We start from the raw sequence: 17,925 nt of genomic DNA on the forward strand, positions 1-17,925 counted from the left end.
GAATTTAGTTGGACAGACTGCAGTTAGTTATTCTGAAATCATCCTATATCTGCCTGTGGCATCAAGTTTTGCTTGTATGGTTTTCGTGGCTTGGGCAGATGATTGTGATAAAATGGGTATATATATCATGTTTTGTTGCTGGTTTCTATTATGGTATACGTAGAGAAAAATAGGCAAATATTCCATAATCACATCTGATCCGCAGGAATTGATGACAAAGTGACGACTGGCGTTGTTACACGGCATATTCACATGCCTTTCGTCGAATCGAATTTGCCTATTTCCTTGGAAATACCAATACTGTTACTGAAAGTATATCATTGGACGCAATGGCTCAATAAAAAGTAATAGAATCATTGAAGATTCTGATTGATTGGCTACGGGCACGCAGCACTCATCAGGGCATGACATATGGCATTATTAGTCAATAAAATGTGGGTCATATACAGCATTATACCTGCAATTCTCGGAATATAGTATGTCATGTATATGTTGAGAGCCTGTGATAGAGGGTATAGATAGACAGTAGACACCATGATTGTATGCATGTTTAATTGTTTATATGTATATTTTATGTGGATTGCGCAATGTGCATGCTTTTCAAAAAATATGCATCTCATTCCACTTGGGCGATGTCTGCGGCCCATACACACTGATATTTTCTCCCACAGTTCACAACACTTTCAGCATTGAGTGTATTTCTTTCTAGTATCTGATCAATAGTATATCAATAATTCCTGAGAAATTCTTCATAGTGGCGTTACGTTGCCTCGAGCGTATTGAATGAATACGGCTCAATGGAGTGCTGAGGATTTGTTAAGCGCTACTAGCCTGCTCGCTTGAGTGGACATCAGACATTCTGTTCTAAGAACCGAGAGCATTGAATTTGATAACAGCTCTGTAAAACAAAAGATGAGCTGTATTGGTACGAAATGTTCAATGCGTGTTGATATCGTGTATAAGCAGCAGGGAAGGTAGCGTGGTACGACCTGCAAGGGAATGTTAATTTTTAAATTTCAGGCAAGTTGGTGTGGTGTTCGACTAGGCGTTGGTGACTGCTTGATTCGTTGAATAGCGAAGCGATATGGAACAAATCGCCACGTACAGTTTCGTCGTCTCATTCACTACACCACACTGTGGACTGCGGTTAAAGTATTATGAAACTAGCTGGCATTGCACTATGAAAATATAACCTTTGAGCAACAGTGCAGTACATGCTCAATGTTTATACGATATCTCTGCTTTGCATGATGTAAATGTCAGCACGTGAGCTTCTGCATTGTTGAAAAGTTTGTTTCTTAATCAGATTCTGCAACCAAGATGGCAGCTATACGCTACCATGGGTAGTCGCATATGTTAGTCTACGTTTAGCCTCAGTATTGATCAGCTGATGCTCGTTTTGACTCTCGGTAACATCTGATGGTGTTACGCGTGGAGTAAGTGTTACGTAATATAACACTTTGTTCAGCAACACAAACTTCTAAAATTTCAATAAGCTGTCGTCTCGCACTGTTTTCCGGTCGCGCGAAAAGAGGATCTGAGCACTGAGAAGTGAGCACACGCTTGTCAACACTCAACAGCTGTTAAGTGAGCCGTAAGCGGTCAGCGGTAGCGTTGCAGTGCAGCTATTTACTCTCGTACGTCACTGTATTGAAATAGAATATGTAGATGTTTATAATTTGTTTATATTACTATGTTAGCCCAGGCTGGCGTGACTGTAGCCTTTATCGACTAGTCAAGTTTATTTCATAGGCCACATGACACCAGGAATGTATGAATTTCCTGCCTAAGCCTGCGCACGAAGTACCGCAGAGTGCACATTACATTATATGCAGTTCAAGATCGCTTTAGATCAGATGCATATTCTGACTGTCGATTTACCGCAGCTGAATAACATTTTGGTTTGTTTGCAATTCATAATTTGAGAAAATCGATACTATCTCGTACTGTTTTCTAGCACAGTTGATGGTGCATTGCTGTGAAATGAGGAATACTATCGATTTTTTTCAACTGTATTGCTTCATATTTCTTTTACAAGCCCAAAGCAGTTACCTCCCGATATAGTCGAAGTGTGCTGTTAGGCCGGAGAAAGAATAGAAGTAGGTGAAAGGTTAACTATTCTCGTGCGTTATGATTCCGTTTATCTCTTCACAATACCGTAAACATCGCATTCCGAGATCTGAGATTACGTTACGTTGCGCCTCTACAGCTGACAAGGGTTTCCGCAATGTCTACTCTGCTTTCATTGATGCCTTAAGTCAGTGGTTCCCAAACTTTTTCGGTGTGAGGGCCAAATTTAGAATTTCAGAGTACAGTCGGGGCCGCACGAATACTACGGCTATGAAACGGACGGAGTTTTATTGCCCGGCGAGATTTCAAAACTGTACACTGTTTACCGCTGTATTGGGTGTCCGTTGAGTGAATCCGCTTTTCTCGCCTAATCGCGCGTAGCTCGAGAAATTTTTTCAGTTTCATGACTGAATCGGCCAATATGATCGGGAATTGCATGTATTGCTATCAATTTTCATCGTGTCTCTGTTCACGTAATCTGATTTACCGGTAGAGCTGAGTGAGGTGTGTTTGAAAAGGTATAGGCCCCTCAATAGTAATTAAACATCTCCGGGGGTATACCCGTCGGCAGGAACGTGACAGCACTTCGTCAGGACCCCGGGCTCCCATAGGGTGATAAACTGTCCCCGCATCACGTTGTTCGCTTTTGCCACGAAATTAAAGTTGTACTGTTTAGTGAGACAGCGCGACGCACGAATATTTCGATAATTCATAATAAAATCGGTGAGTAAGATCGGGAATTGCATGGTTGTCCTCTTTGCCCACGTAATCAGATTTACCGGCAGAGCTGATTGAGAGGTGTCTTTGAAACTGCTATATCAAAAAATGTAGAATTGCCCAAACCTGCTAATCTGAAAGATCACACGATTTCAGATTGGCAGTTCTTCACTGGAATATAAGTTTCTTTCCTGCGGGATGGTATGTGTCTTGTGAGGTTCAGATTGCCAAGACAAGAACATTCGGCGCCAGTCATTTAGGCGCCTTTACGGACAATTAAACCTATATGTACTTTGTATATATAGCGAAGTTTTTGTTCAGCATTAAAGCAGTCCTTTACGGCCAAGGCTTTCTCGCTGCCGATCGTTCTGACACACTTCTTGGAGTCACATGTTACATGGCCTAAAACTTTATATGTCTTGGTGCGTTGTGGTGCGGTCATGGCCAACGCTGATATGCCCATTTCTATAAAACTTGCGTATATTTTCTTGGGGAAGAGTATGATCCAATTATCAAGATATGTGGCAAAATTTTTTGAAAAAGTCACATAAATTTTCAAAAAATACTCACGGAGGGCCTCCTTCGAGCTCGGCCCCCTCAATTGGGGGGGGGGGGTTGGGTGCGGCAGTTACAGCCCTGACTATAGGAATACCAATTATGCTGCTTTTAGCCGGCTAGGCAGTATGCATCTCAGCGTATTCAACCGTGAGTCACGTGTTGCACATCTAGTTATCATAGGGTTACCATACGACCTCTTTTAAGATGATTTGTCCTCTTTTTTGATTTTTTTTTTAAAGTGTCCTCGGAGGACGCCCAAATGTCTTCTTTTATGAGATTTTGTCTTTTTTTGAGGATTTTGGTTACATATAGGGCCAAATTCGACTGATATGCATTAAGTCAGCACTGCAGGAGCGCTACGACGGCTATTTCGGGAGCCGGACCGGAAAGTTGACCTTTTCTTTTCAGTCAACCACCTGTTAACGTGAAAGAAAAACTGCATTTTCCGGGAGTTGAGCCTCTTTCTCTTTTTTAGTTAAGCGATCACGAAGTGGGAAAAATTTACCATTTTTTCAGGATTTTTCTCCGGTTTTGAAAGTTATCAATACCTATTCATATCTATAGCTACTGCTCGTTCAACTGGAAATTCAGGGCACATTGTATTGAAACAGAAGTGACGTAACGTTAGCAGTCTATACTCACAACTTTCCTGTAATTATATAATTAAAAACTAAGAAGGCCAAGCCAAGTAAGAGTATTTTATTAATATAAATTTTATTTTTTGTCATAAATCGATTTCTTAATGTATTTTGGGGGCCGCGCTTGGGAATCACTGCCTTAAGTCCTTCGCGCGATACGTAGGCTACGTGACGTTGCTTCTAACGCTAGTAGACGCATCGCAATGATTGTCGTGCGTATGGACTTTCGGAATTCGATTCGCGCCCTTAATATTTCTTCATGAAAGTAGGTTATGAATGAATTAGGCAATGTAGTATTGTAAAATGTCGTAAAAACTAATCCAGTACTTGCCCAGAGTGGCAAACTGGAGGTATAGCATAATTTTCTGATGGATGGTTTTGTAACCTCTATTATTATTGACAGCAGTACAGAGATGGTCTGATTCCCAGGCGGGATCCGAATCTATCCGGTCCGGCCGGCAATTTGAAATTCAGAGTCCGAAAAAATCCGACCGGTCAATTTCCAATTCAGAGTCTGAAATAATCCTGCTAAAACCAAGCCAATTTGTCATATTTCAGTGGAAGAATCGTGCTAAAATCCGACACCCAAAGTAAATTCACAATATTCTTCACTTTGGTTACAAGTTCAGTGTGGAAGCTCTACAGGCCGGCAGACGCCTTTGAAAAGGACCTATGGACTTGGACTATATGTGACAACGTCCTATCAAATTCACGAAGCCAGTAACGGTTGTGGACGAAGAAGTGGACTCTGAACATGACAAAGGCAAGCATAGGAAAAGATGCGGTCATGTTTGTGCGGACCCGCTTCTCGATAACATACCCGATGAGCATTGAGCTCGTGTTATGTCGATTCGCATCCAACAGAATTCTGATTCACTATAATGACTAGATGCTACAATACACAGGGAAATACTAGGGATGGTGTGAACGTAAGGTTCACGTTCGCGTTCTGTGTGTGAACCTCGGAAATTTAGAGGTTCGCGTTCACAACAGAACCTTGGTAGGTTCTGCACTGTGAACCTTTTTCATATATTAGAATTTTCACTTCATTTTAACATCTTTGGTTCCTATTTATTGCATTTCAACTGTGGGCCACTCTATGCATGGCGCTGGCTGCATTAGAAATCAACACTAAACGAGCATGCTCCTTGACAATCTCAAAAGTCTTACTTGCTTTGTTACAGAAATTTGCTCGAAATATCCAGCTTTCCGTTTGTGAATATTCAGTGACTCTCTGCTGTGAGTTTGACCCGCAATCACACAACATCCCTAGCGAAATACGTAGTCAGCGAATGATGCTTATTCAAGCAATCAATGCGATTGATATCGTTTTTGATGCAAAAAAATCAATCAGGCGTACGGGGTCAATCTTGACTTCATATCTTTACTGCATCATTAAAATCAAATCCTTGCGATTGAGGTGTTGCTGGCTACTGCTGTATAACTTGTTAATGGGGTAGTATCGGCAGCAAGTATGGAAACCCGTTCACACGCTGCTCAATATCAATGTAGCGATACTCAGACGCCGAATACATTGTCCGGCCTGGCCTAGACCCTTAAGGCGTAAGCTTATATTCCCTGGTAAGTCCTCGTCGAAATTGTAGGCAAAGCGACAGAAGATATTGATTTATAGGAGTATCATATCCTTCGATTGCCTCAGTTGATACATTTAGCGACGTTTAAAACGCCAGCATGTACTTCGGCATTGTAGCATGATGTTGCCCGAGTCGTCGCTAGGTACCATATGCATTAATTTACGCTATCACTTCATTGAAAGATAGGGTTAGAATTAGCAATATGACGTAACGTGACGTCATTAGGTTCACGTTCGTGTTCACTCAGAACCTTTCAAAAAGGTTCGAGTTCACACGAACCTGGACCTTTCAGAGGTTCACACCATCCCTAGGAAATACCAATATACCATTCAGAAAGGGGCATCATTGTCACCTTGGTCGCTTGTGAAGTTATGAGTGCTATGTCATTCTTGGCATCATCCGCTATAACTTTACAGAGCGCCATCGGACTTCGGCCCTTTGTACTTGAAAAGATGATGCGAGTTCTACCAGCGCGTACACTTCAATTCAATTCATTGCTAAAAATTTCACCATTTCAATACACCACAAGACTGCGATACAATGAAAGATAGGATGGTGTCGAAACGACTTGAAGTAATGTACATACTGTACATTGAATATACCCTGGACCCGCCAACTGGAGACTCCAATGTTGAAGAAATAGTGAGCATGTGCTGGGGATATTCTGTTCGATGTAGCTTACAGTTGCCTTCTTCCGTTTCACTAATTATAAACCGACAAAAAAATTACTGCTGCGAAGCGAACTCTCTGAAATCTATACTCGATAGCAAAATAGGCAAAACCAAAGACGCTGCTAATTAGATCTTGGACCTGACTGTGCAATCCGTGAATATATATTTGTATATCTTTCTATTCAAGTCGCGATTGTATAGAATACATGTGACTTGTGGTAAAGTCACAGCATCGGAAGCATTCACCTGTTTCACTATTTTGAAGTCCATGTCATATCCCGTGGCCACGAATACTACGGTGGAAGCCATATGGAATCCAGTGCTGAATATGATCGATTACGAACTAGAAGTTCGCGAATTCAAGGTGCCGTGTCGGTCCTAACGAATGACAATGTCGTTGAACTGTGCAAGCCGAGTCTTTTCAAGTCATGTCTTGGCCAACGGATAAGAACGGCACCAGGGGATTCTACGGGGATTCTTTCTACAGGCATGAGTATCAGTATTGGCAGTGACAAAAGCTATCTTTTCTCCGAGGTTCACTCATGAAATGGTCAGACGAAATTGCAAGATTTCTCAGGCGTGTCTCAGGTCAGGGTCAACGACCGACTGCGTCCCACAAGCGTGGATTACAAATGCAACCATTCGAGTAAAAAGTACCATTGGTTTTACCGTACGCCAAATCGAAGTATGATCGAATAACGTTACGTGTTCTCGGTTGCCTGGTTTTCAGATCCTACAAAGCCACAAAGATCCCCGAAGAGTGTTAGCCGAAAATATTCGGGTTGATTGCAATATGAATATAATATTGAATTGTAACAGAGGTCCGGGAACCCGGAGTCACCTTGGCCAGAAACAAAGCATCGTATCAATATGGCAAGAGCTTTACGTTGACAGACGCGGAAATTTATTTATTGGATAATCCGTAAAGCGCGGTTGACGCTCACTGTCTCTAAAGAAGTGTACGAAAATGCTATTGTAGGGCTTACCAAAGTGAATGGGAAAACCGCGACATTAGTCACTCATGGGCAAAAGTTTCCGCCTCATTGTGACGTGGTTGTTATGATAAGAGGTAACGGAATATGGGAAACAGGTAGCACCTTGATGAACTTGCCGGGCCGATTGTGGACACGACGTGACATTGAGCATGGGATCGTTAAAGAGAATATGAGTGAAACGATATCGCCTTGTAACCGCTGCTGGCCAATCGACTTACGGTACACCATACATCGCGCCCAATTCCAGAATCATAGATAATATCCACCACGACTTTCGATTCTGGCGATAAGATGGGAGCTTAGGTCAGACAGTATTCGGAAAGTCATCACTAGGTGTTGCACTGTTTTGTGTTGTGGAACTTGCTATTAGTTGCGAAATTCGTGCGGATAACGTCAGTGGATTAAATATTTCTCTTCGTAAGCTCATGTCGAAATATCTATCATCCCACAGGAGCCTATGTGCGACCGTGTCGCCGCCAAGTGCAATCCTGATCCCACAGTTTATTGCTGCGTCACCAATTATTATTGAAAGCGATCAATTTTTCGGGTCTCCAATCGCTAGTTGCTTCGCTTGGATCGGTCAATGTTGCGTAATAATCGGTTTTCGCTTTATTGATGTGAGGAATGATACATTGGTGCCTCAAACGATTGATCAACATTTTCCGCTGTACGGAGATTACGATGGCGCATCGCAATCTGGGTTTAAGGTTACCAGCGAATTCGGCATTTGGAGAATTTGGCTTTGGAAAAGTAATAACTATAATTATGAATAATATTGTATTCATAAATTAGAAAATTAATGTTCGACTGGATATTAGGGCAGTGGTTCTCCACCGCCGGTCCGCGACGAGATTCTTGCCGGTCCGCCAGGTATATTACAATTTTATACTTTAATTTCAAGATGCAATGTCGAAGGCTTGTCCATTGATAAAATAAATGCAACATCAAATTTGAAACTTTTTCCAACATTTTTCAATTTCCTTTCGCGCTTTGCACGATTTAGAGTCCCTAAATGTCTTAGGTTAGGTGCCCTTCTCCGAGAAATACGCATGATTTATATGCATTTCGGCGTCAGCCATTATCGCTCCTTGACGCACCAACACATAATGAAGTTTAGGTTAACATGGGACTCCGAACAGTGGGCCAAAAATTCTGCCGCGAGAAAACCGCTTCAGTCGTGAATGATCGAAAATTTTCGCTATTGGCGCGATTAAGCTACGTGAACTCTCTGCTTACGCCGAGTAGAATCGATGTGCTCACAAGTACAGGTGAAAATATCCACCCAACTGTAGGGTCTGGGGGCGAAGCCTCCGGAAGTTTGGCTTATCGACCTGTGGGGGCCCCATACCAATGTTTTCGGGGGTGGGCTGACGAAGTGTTATTTCGACCCGGATTTGCGGATGGCCGGTATAGCTGCTGTAATGTGTTTTCTTGCGGCAAGCATTGCCTTCGTAGTTGCCAGAGTAGCCTGTGTCTGGTGGCAGTGGACAATGAGCAAGGTGCTTGGTTCGACTCCGATACGTTTCTTCTCTCGATATTGTCAAAGAGAAGAATATTATTAGAGTTGGCGTAGTCGGTTAAATCCACGGCCTTCGGCGCGAAAGACTGTAAATGTCTCTCGGCGGAAGCACGTTTATCTGAACAGGGCAATTTTACCTCCACTCGGCAGACTCACGACCATAAAAGCACATATATGCAATCATGAATATAATTAAATACGATCAAAACCCTCTAAATGTCACTCTCTAGCACCATCCAATGCAAAAAACGGTTGCATACTTTACATTTTGGCTTCATTTCAATTTTGAAAGTTCACCGGTCCGCCGCACATTTTTAAAATTTTACCGGTCCGTGAGGTGAAAAACGTTGAGAACCACTGTATTAGGGTGAAGCATGGACCGGAGCCGGATTGGATATCCGGCCGGATTTTCTCATATTTGGCCGGATCCGTTTCGGAGCAGGGTCAGTACTTTTTACCAAGAACATGACAGCCTTCCGTCTTCCACCCCCGAACCAATAGTTTAAGTGATACGCTCATGGAAATGAGCTACATGCTCCGTCCAAGTTGGTATAATTACTTCAGATAAGGGCTGGGTTTGATCTTTGAGTATTTAATTCCTTGTTTGCATTGTTTCAATCAATATTCAATACCATCCTGTGAGTAGATAATTATTATGTATCGAAGTTTTTCGGATCTGATCACGTTCATTTCTAGAATCCGGCCCAGGAGTCGGACCAGAGCTTTAAGAATCCGGCTCGGAGTAGGACCAGAGAATTTGTCGATCCGCTCCGCACTACTAGATATATCCGTAAATTGTGATATATAGCATTTGGTGTATTCTACACTACATGCGTGCAATTTGTATATACACTATGAATTAATGTATTCGGGTTAAATATTATAGGTTAGGCCCCGGTTGGGGTTTGTAGTAGGGGTTCAGGATTGGGTTAGACTTAAGATTAGGAGCCGCCAATTGCCGTATCAACTGGTAATCGTTTTGAACTATCATGAAATCATGGGCCTCGACGACTGGTTTTTAATTGAATTTGACATCCGTAGTAAGTGGCAGTCCATCTTTATTTTCACAATTGGTGAAGTGAGCCGCTTCAAGAAATCTCGTCGATTCCTGATTCGAAGTTAACGGAAACTTTCTTTGTCAATTTAATTCAGTCAGTGCCATCACAGATGGTCCAGTTTTTGGTGACTGGACACGGACACCCGGTTACTTTTGTTCTAGCTAAAATTTGTGGATTTGACCGTGCGATTGCGACGATAACTTAGTTGTGTTAATCATATTTATTGCGTTTGAGGATGATTGCAGCACAACTGTTATCGGTTTGGTGCGTGAATATGTAATTGATTCGTTTGGTGGAACCGGTGGCCGTTTATAACAGTATATACCTTGGTAATTAATTGGTAATAATAAATAACGTAAAGTCAGTAAAATATCTTGAGACATGATAGGAAATGGAACATAGGTGTTGACGTAACGTTTTGGGTGTTATATAGATTAAAGTTCATGTGGTATCTCGAAGCGTTATGCAGGAGATGATAGCCCGACAAAACATGTAATATGTGCTTGTGCATGTGCATGATGTGAAATATCGAGAGGAAATACGTATTTATATTTGTATGTTTTACACGTTAAATATTCGTGCAATTCGATTCGACGTTACGTTACAACGATTCAATAAATCTGCAAGTCTTTGGGAGCCAGAAACAGATTCACTTTGTCCGTGTGATCAATTACGGGTGTACAAGACAGACGCTGCGAGGTTGTACGTCAGCCGCCAAGCCGTGTCAACGCCGTTGGACGCTGGTCCGTCGAAAGGAACATATACGCAGCGAATCATCACACGTAACCTTTTGGAGTCAGATTACACGAGTTCAATACCATCAAGCATTCGCACTGCGTTATGTATTATGTACATGAAGCGACATTTTCACATCGGCATCGAATCCTTACCAGATCGATGGCTTGCATGCGTATTATCTCGATTCATCTCGGATTGCGAGTTGCCACCACCGTCGCATCGATCGCGCTTTTGAAATATTGATGGTTATAATAAGCCATGATTCGTACCAAAGTAGGGTGAAGATTTACGATTATCGGATAGGGTTCCAGGGCATGCTCTGTGCAAATCAGTGTTGGGATAATTGTGGTTTAACACGTACTGCGTTTTGCAGGGATTGATTTGTAATTTTATGTTTTCCGAGTGAATTGAACATTCCTATAATGGCTTGTCGATCGCATGAAGTTATAATATCATTTTTTTGCTATATCATAGGGAGAGCCGTTATATTTACGAATTATCCTGCGTGTTATCGGTAGCATAAGGTAATTTGGTATTCCTTCCTGGTGTTATTTCATGCATGGCTTACCATTCCGCTGACTACCGCTTTTCTACGTTCAGACTATTTATACCGGTACGTCCCTTGTATAATTGTACATGTACAGTTCATGCTCAATGCTCATAGATGTTGCGTAACATATGCCAACATAAAGTATAGGCAGCTCAAACACCCGAGATGAAGACTTGAAATTTTCATACTGCGCATCGCAGAAGAGGTGCAAGCGGGAGTTACATACCAGTTTAATTTCAGAATAATGTCGACTGCATAGCGCAGCAAGATTCGATCGGTTGTGTGCGTTGCGGAAATTGTCGAGTCATAGCGTACCGAACAAGGATTTAATAGGGATTTTCCAATACTGCTAGACCAGAGTGAGGGACTTGAAATGACGACAGTTTTTGTCATTATTGCTCAGTGTATTTGTACTATAGGAAAGACAATCCTCACGAAATGCATTACAAATCGATTTGTAAGGGCTTACGTGGATTGATGTCCTCCAAAGTGCCTCTGCAACTGTAACGCTCATTTCAACAAAAATCGGATTATGAAACTCCCGATCAAAATTGTAGAACGATTCGGATACCTTTAGGATAAGTGATAAGCCCGTGTTATGGTTAATGATACGAAACCCGCCCCTAGCATTATTTGACCCGACGATCAGATTATGATAGCAATTTTTCGTCTAATTGACCAAATATAGCCGATACAAACATCTGAGTTTTGTGATCCGGCCGTCTCATAGTTTTTCGTTTTTAAGGCTTACTTTGCGGTATTATGAATTTTGCAAAACAAAGTGCGCCTTGACCCGTGCGGCATTTAGTTTATACGGTGATTACAGACTAAAACAAGATGGTCTAATGATACAATCAGACCATAATTGAGACTCTAATCATTGCTTAATTTTGCAGATTCCGTATTCCGTAGATATAATTTGTGTGGCATCGCACGAATCAATTATCACGATATGAATAATTGAGTCGGAAATGGGTACCCACGACGAAGACGGAACGGTGGCCTTTCGCCGCGGCAGTAAATACAGAAACTCCGCCAAGACGCTGATCCCGTATCGGCGCGCGAAAAGCACCGGACACCCGGCCGACAACGCCGGCTGTTTCTCCACCATACTCTTCTCGTGGATCACAAGATTAGTATGGAAACTGTACCGATCTCCAGTAACGGTTGAAGATCTATGGACCACCGCGGAACCGGACAAAGCTGCGCGCAACGCCGACAGGTTGCGCCGCTTGTGGACGGAGGAGGTGAGGTCTAAAAAGGACAAGGCCAGCATGAGGAAGGTTATAGTACAATTCCTGCGCACTAGGATGATCGTGACCGGCTTGGCGGCCACGGTGTTTGTCCTCTGTCAGTTCGCCTCCAACGGAATCATTATACGCTACATGCTTCAGTATGTGGAAGAAGGCCGTAATGAGTTGGTGCAAGGCATCACCATAATCGCGCTGATGTTCGCTTCTGAAGTCACGAGAGCAATGGCATTTTCGACAGCTTTCGCTATCACTTTGCGCGGCGGTATCCGCCTCAGGTCGGCTGTGACTACTTTCGTGTTTGAAAAAATCATGCGGGTCCCGCCGACTGAAAAGTCAAGCGTCGGCGAGATCGTGAACATGTGCTCTAGCGACGGCGACCGCCTATTCGAGGCGTCTTACTTATGCCATTTTCTTTTTAACGCACCCGTCATGTTCATCGCGGCAAGTACGTACTTATGCATAGTCATCGGCCCCGTATCGCTTATCGGAGGCGGAGTTTTCGTGATAGCTATCGTGCTGCAAGGAGCCATGTTGAAATATTTGAACAATGTGAGGCAGAAAGCTGTCTTATTCACTGACAGAAGAGTGAAAGCCATCAATGAAGTGTTGTCGTTTATAAAGCTAATAAAAATGTACAGCTGGGAAGAAAGCTTTCTGAAGTCCATCAGGACGATACGACAAAGCGAAAAATCCTTACTAGCCCGCGCTCTATTTTTTCAGTCTGTCAATATGTCTCTGGCTTGGCTGTCTCCTTATTTAGCCACGCTGCTAGTTATCACTTGTAGAATCCTACTGGGAGGGGATATAACCACATCGGAAGCGTTCACTTGTCTGGCGTTATTCAATTCCATGTCGTTCAGTCTCAAAGCCATTCCGGTAGCACTGAAAAACATCGCAGAAGCCGGTGTGGCTTGCGACCGGCTCGAGAGTATTCTGAAACGTCGAGAATTCACGGATTACGTAGTTAGTTCCGTGAATTCGAAAGAAAACGCGATAGAGCTCACCAAAGCGTCGTTGTCGTGGCCGTCGGACGATAGAAATGATGTCACAAAGACCGGCGAATACGTAGACGACTCGGGGAACTCAGAAGAGAAGAAAATACTGGAAATCAACGGAGCGGATTCGCACGAATCGTGCGTGAAAGAGGTAAATCTCGAAATCGAAACAGGCACGCTGCTGGGAGTATGCGGTAAAGTGGGCAGCGGCAAGAGTTCACTATTGTCCGCCGTTTTGGGTCACATGGAATTGGAAAACGGAACGGTTGCAGTGAGCGGGTCGACAGCCTACTGCGCACAACAGGCGTGGATCATGAACGCAACGATACGAGACAACATCACATTCGGTCTGCCGTACGTGAAGGAAAAGTACGATCGCATAGCGGAGGCTTGCTGTCTGCTGACCGATTTTGAGATCTTGCAAAGCGGGGACTTGACCGAAGTCGGCGAGCGCGGGGTTAACATGAGCGGTGGGCAAAAACAACGCATCAACATCGCGAGAGCGATCTACATGGATAAAGACATTTACCTTCTGGACGACCCCTTAAGCGCGGTAGACGCTCACGTCGGTAAAGCCATGTTCGAAAAAGCGGTGTATGAGCTGCTCAAAAAGCGAGGGAAAACCGTCGTGCTGGTGACGCACAGGCTGGAATACCTGCCGCTTTGCGATCAAGTCGCCGTGATGAAAAACGGGAAGATCTGGGAGATAGGCACGCACGAGGACTTGCTGGATAGCGGAGGCGAATATTACCAACTATACAAGATGCGAAATAAAGAGAAAAAGGCGGACGGGGTTGAAGTAAAAGAATCTCATTCCATTACTGAGGCGGACGAAGATCGCGAAGTTAAACACACGGAAGCCGACAGGCTGAAACGCGGCCGCCTGATGACGGTGGAGGAAAAGGCGCGCGGTGCGATAAGCCTCGAAACGTATAAGATGTATATGAAATCCGCTGGCGGATGGTTCATGATACTTCTCTGTCTGACACTGATTTTGCTGTACGTGTGTTGTTTGCAGTTCAGCTCATTCTGGTTGTCGTATTGGTTGAAGCAAGGATCCGGCTCCTACGCACTGTCTCCGACAGGCAATGTCTCATCGAGCGTCCCCACTGTTTTAAATTCAACGAGCATTCCTACTGTTTTAAATTTAACGGGTGTACCAGTCGTGGATAACGGACGAATCGCAGACAATCCCAGACTCTACTTTTATCTCTGCGTATTCGGGCTCGCTATTGTAGCCACCGTCGTGGCTATGATATTGAAGGCTCTTGTGTTCTCTTTCGTTAGTCTTAACGCGGCTCACCGCTTACACAACAGCCTACTTGATATTGTCCTGCACGGTACCATGGAATTTTTCGACACCACGCCGACCGGTAGGATACTGAACCGCTTCCAAAAGGATCAAGACATGTTGGACACCATTATCCCGCTGCTTTTGGAAATGGTGCTGACGTTCGGTTGCATTATCTTGTCGTGCTTTGCGTTCATAGCGTTTGTGTTTCCATACTTTTTGCTATCACTTGTGGTGCTGGTACCGATCTTTGTTTTGGCGTTGGTCATGTTCAAAGGAGCGGTTACGGAGATGAGAAGGCAAGACAATGTCACGAGATCGCCCTGGCTTTCGCATATCACGACCACTCTAGCTGGGATCCATACTATCTTGGCGTACCGCAGGGCGGGCGATTTTATCGACAAATTCCGGCAGCTTTTAGACACCAACACCGTGCCTTTCTTTCTGTACGCGTCCATTAACCGATGGTTGGTCATGCGGCTTGATTTTATATCGATCACAGTCGCGATTATTTGCACAATACTGACCGTGTTCACTGTCGGCATACTCCCACCTTCTTACGCGGCATTAGCTGTGTCTTCCGCGCTTATGATGACCGTGATGTTTCAATTCACAGTACGGACGGCGGTAGAAACTGAAGCGAACATGGTATGCGCCGAAAGAATCGCGCATTACGTGCGCACAATCGCGCAAGAGCCCAGACACGGGAATTCGGATAATTTGCGCGAAAAATGGCCGGAATTCGGATCGCTGCGGTTTAAAAACGTGAAAATGCGCTACCGAGACGGTTTGCCGCTGGTGTTGAACGACATCACCTTCGACATCGATACGAGAGACAAGATCGGAGTCGTGGGCAGAACCGGATCCGGAAAATCGTCGCTTGGTGTCGCACTATTTCGTCTTGTCGAACTTTTCGATGGCGAGATACTGATAGACGATGTTAACATCGCGAATATATCTTTACATCAGTTGAGGTCTAAAATCTCAATCATTCCGCAAGAGCCGGTGCTGTTCAGTGGAACCATAAGATACAACGTGGATCCGTTTGGCGAATATGAAGAGAACGAGATTTGGCTAGCGTTGGAACGGACTCACATGAAAGAAGCAATCTCGAGTTTACCGAAAAAGTTGGAAGCCCCGGTTAGCGAAAACGGTTCCAACTTTTCCGTTGGTGAACGACAGCTGCTCTGCCTGACCCGTGCGTTGTTGCGTCGCAATAAAATCCTATTATTAGATGAGGCTACAGCCTCCATAGACGCGAGAACTGACAAACTAGTGCAAGACACGATTAACGAATATTTTTCGGACTGTACCCTGATCACGATCGCCCACCGTTTGCACACGGTCTTGAATTGCGACAAAATCATGGTCCTCGACAACGGCTCGCTGGTGGAGTTCGACACTCCCGGTAATTTGTCTTCCAATCCCAAATCTCTGTTCTCCAAATTACTCAAATCTACGGAGGTTTGACTTCGGCTTCGTTGCATATTTTGTGCCCGATGTTAATTTATCAGTTTCTCGTCAAACGCTCTTGTCATTACTCCGATACCTCGCTATTATTCGAATAACATAACGCCAGCCATCCTTGTCATATTGCCGATTTAATTCAGTGTTATTTATGGTTCCTATCGTCGAGTCTTCGACGGAAGCCCACTACTTATCGTGGGTCGCAGATCGTTCGAAAGGTTCGTGGCAAAATAATGATTTTTCCTGTGATCTTGTTATCAATCAGTATCGTCGCTACCAAGCAACAGCGATCCATTCAATCACATCGATTTTATACAGCGGTGCTTAACCGTTTTGTAAACGTGACCCGCTGCCCATTTTGAAAATATCCAGTGCTCAACCTGTCTGTTCGAAATATAGAACGATCCTCTCTCCATGATGTCTCTATAGAGACAATTACCCGTCATCAAATGACTTCGTAAATCAGCTCTCCACATTTATTCTGCCTTTCTGTTCTTATGAGAGCAACCATCGCGAAGCAGAATAAATCGGGCAATAGATATATTTTTGCATAAATAAAAGAGGAACTCAACTTTTAACAAACTTTTTTCAAAATTGCGTTGTGGCCCACCTCGAAATGCTTTTGTGGCCCATAGATTTAAAGAATTTGGAAACCCAAATGTACGTATTTTCCGTTGTCCTATTGTCGCTGTCGTTTTTGATATGGTGTTCGCGATTTTATTGCTATTGTACCCAAAGCAAACTGATTCATTGATGATTGGTGGACCAAGGTAGGAGTTTGATCGACTGACTTCAGCAATACAGTTCGACTTCTTTCTTTCTTTTCACTCTATCACCATAATATAAAATTATGATGAAGATCGTGGTGCTGTCAGAGTGTCAGGGCACATTTCCAACTTTTCATTGCATGTGATCTTGTGAAATTATAAGACGTTCACTGTTCAGTGATCGAACAATTGAAATTGAAGGATAAGGATGAACATCTCAAATCTTAATCTCGCTGAGCGATTTTCACTTGATATTGAGGTCACGTGATATAAATTATTCATTCGACAGCCAACACCGAATTTATGGCTGTATCCTGGCACCTAATAATGATATTTAGCGGCACTTTTTTTTTTAAGCTCCGTTACCCAAAGTCGTTCATCGAGTTCCACGCGTTGTTGACTGATTGCATGTAATACCGATTGCGATGTTAATTTGCGTGTGCGATACGTAGAATAGTAGCTTCGGTAGGTACTTTGTCACGTTAATCTGCTAGCGTCGAACTAATCGAAACTGATAATGATATATTTGCTTTACCGCCGGGTCGTTTATCAGCACAAGACCAAGAAACCAACGTGTCGTTCGTTTGTCCCGTTATATCGCGTTTCTTTACGATTAATGTGATTATATTATTATTCTTTAATATATTTGTATTTGAACAACGATTTATTTTCTGGTCGGACTGTAAGACATATCTATTAGGGATGGTGTGAACCTCTGAAAGGTTCAGGTTCGTGTGAACGCGAACCTTTTTGAAAGGTTCTGTGTGAACACGAACGTGAACCTCATGACGTCACGTGACGTCATATTGCTAATTCCAACCCTATCTTTCAATGAAGTGATACCCTACTAATGTACACGATACCTAGTGACGACTCGGGCTACATAATGCCACAATGCCGAAGTACATATTGGTGTTTTAAACGTCGCTGAGTGTGGAGATAATTAAGTTAGCTGATTCGGGAGAATGCTAATCGTGTGATTAAATACTGCTAATCGCGACGCATGAAGGAGAAGAGGGTTACGCGCGATGGTTAGTCGCGGT

General features: G+C 43.5%; 1 pseudogene; it reads left to right on the forward strand.

The window, feature by feature from the left end:
* Nucleotides 1–9,771: 9,771 nt before the first annotated feature.
* On the forward strand, nt 9,772–17,542 carry LOC145444653 (ATP-binding cassette sub-family C member 5 pseudogene; annotated as a pseudogene).
* Nucleotides 17,543–17,925: the final 383 nt, after the last annotated feature.

The sequence above is a fragment of the Botryllus schlosseri genome, chromosome 8 (genome assembly GCF_051294905.1).
Source record: "Botryllus schlosseri isolate E-star chromosome 8, Bs_hap1, whole genome shotgun sequence".
Lineage (NCBI taxonomy): Eukaryota > Metazoa > Chordata > Ascidiacea > Stolidobranchia > Styelidae > Botryllus > Botryllus schlosseri.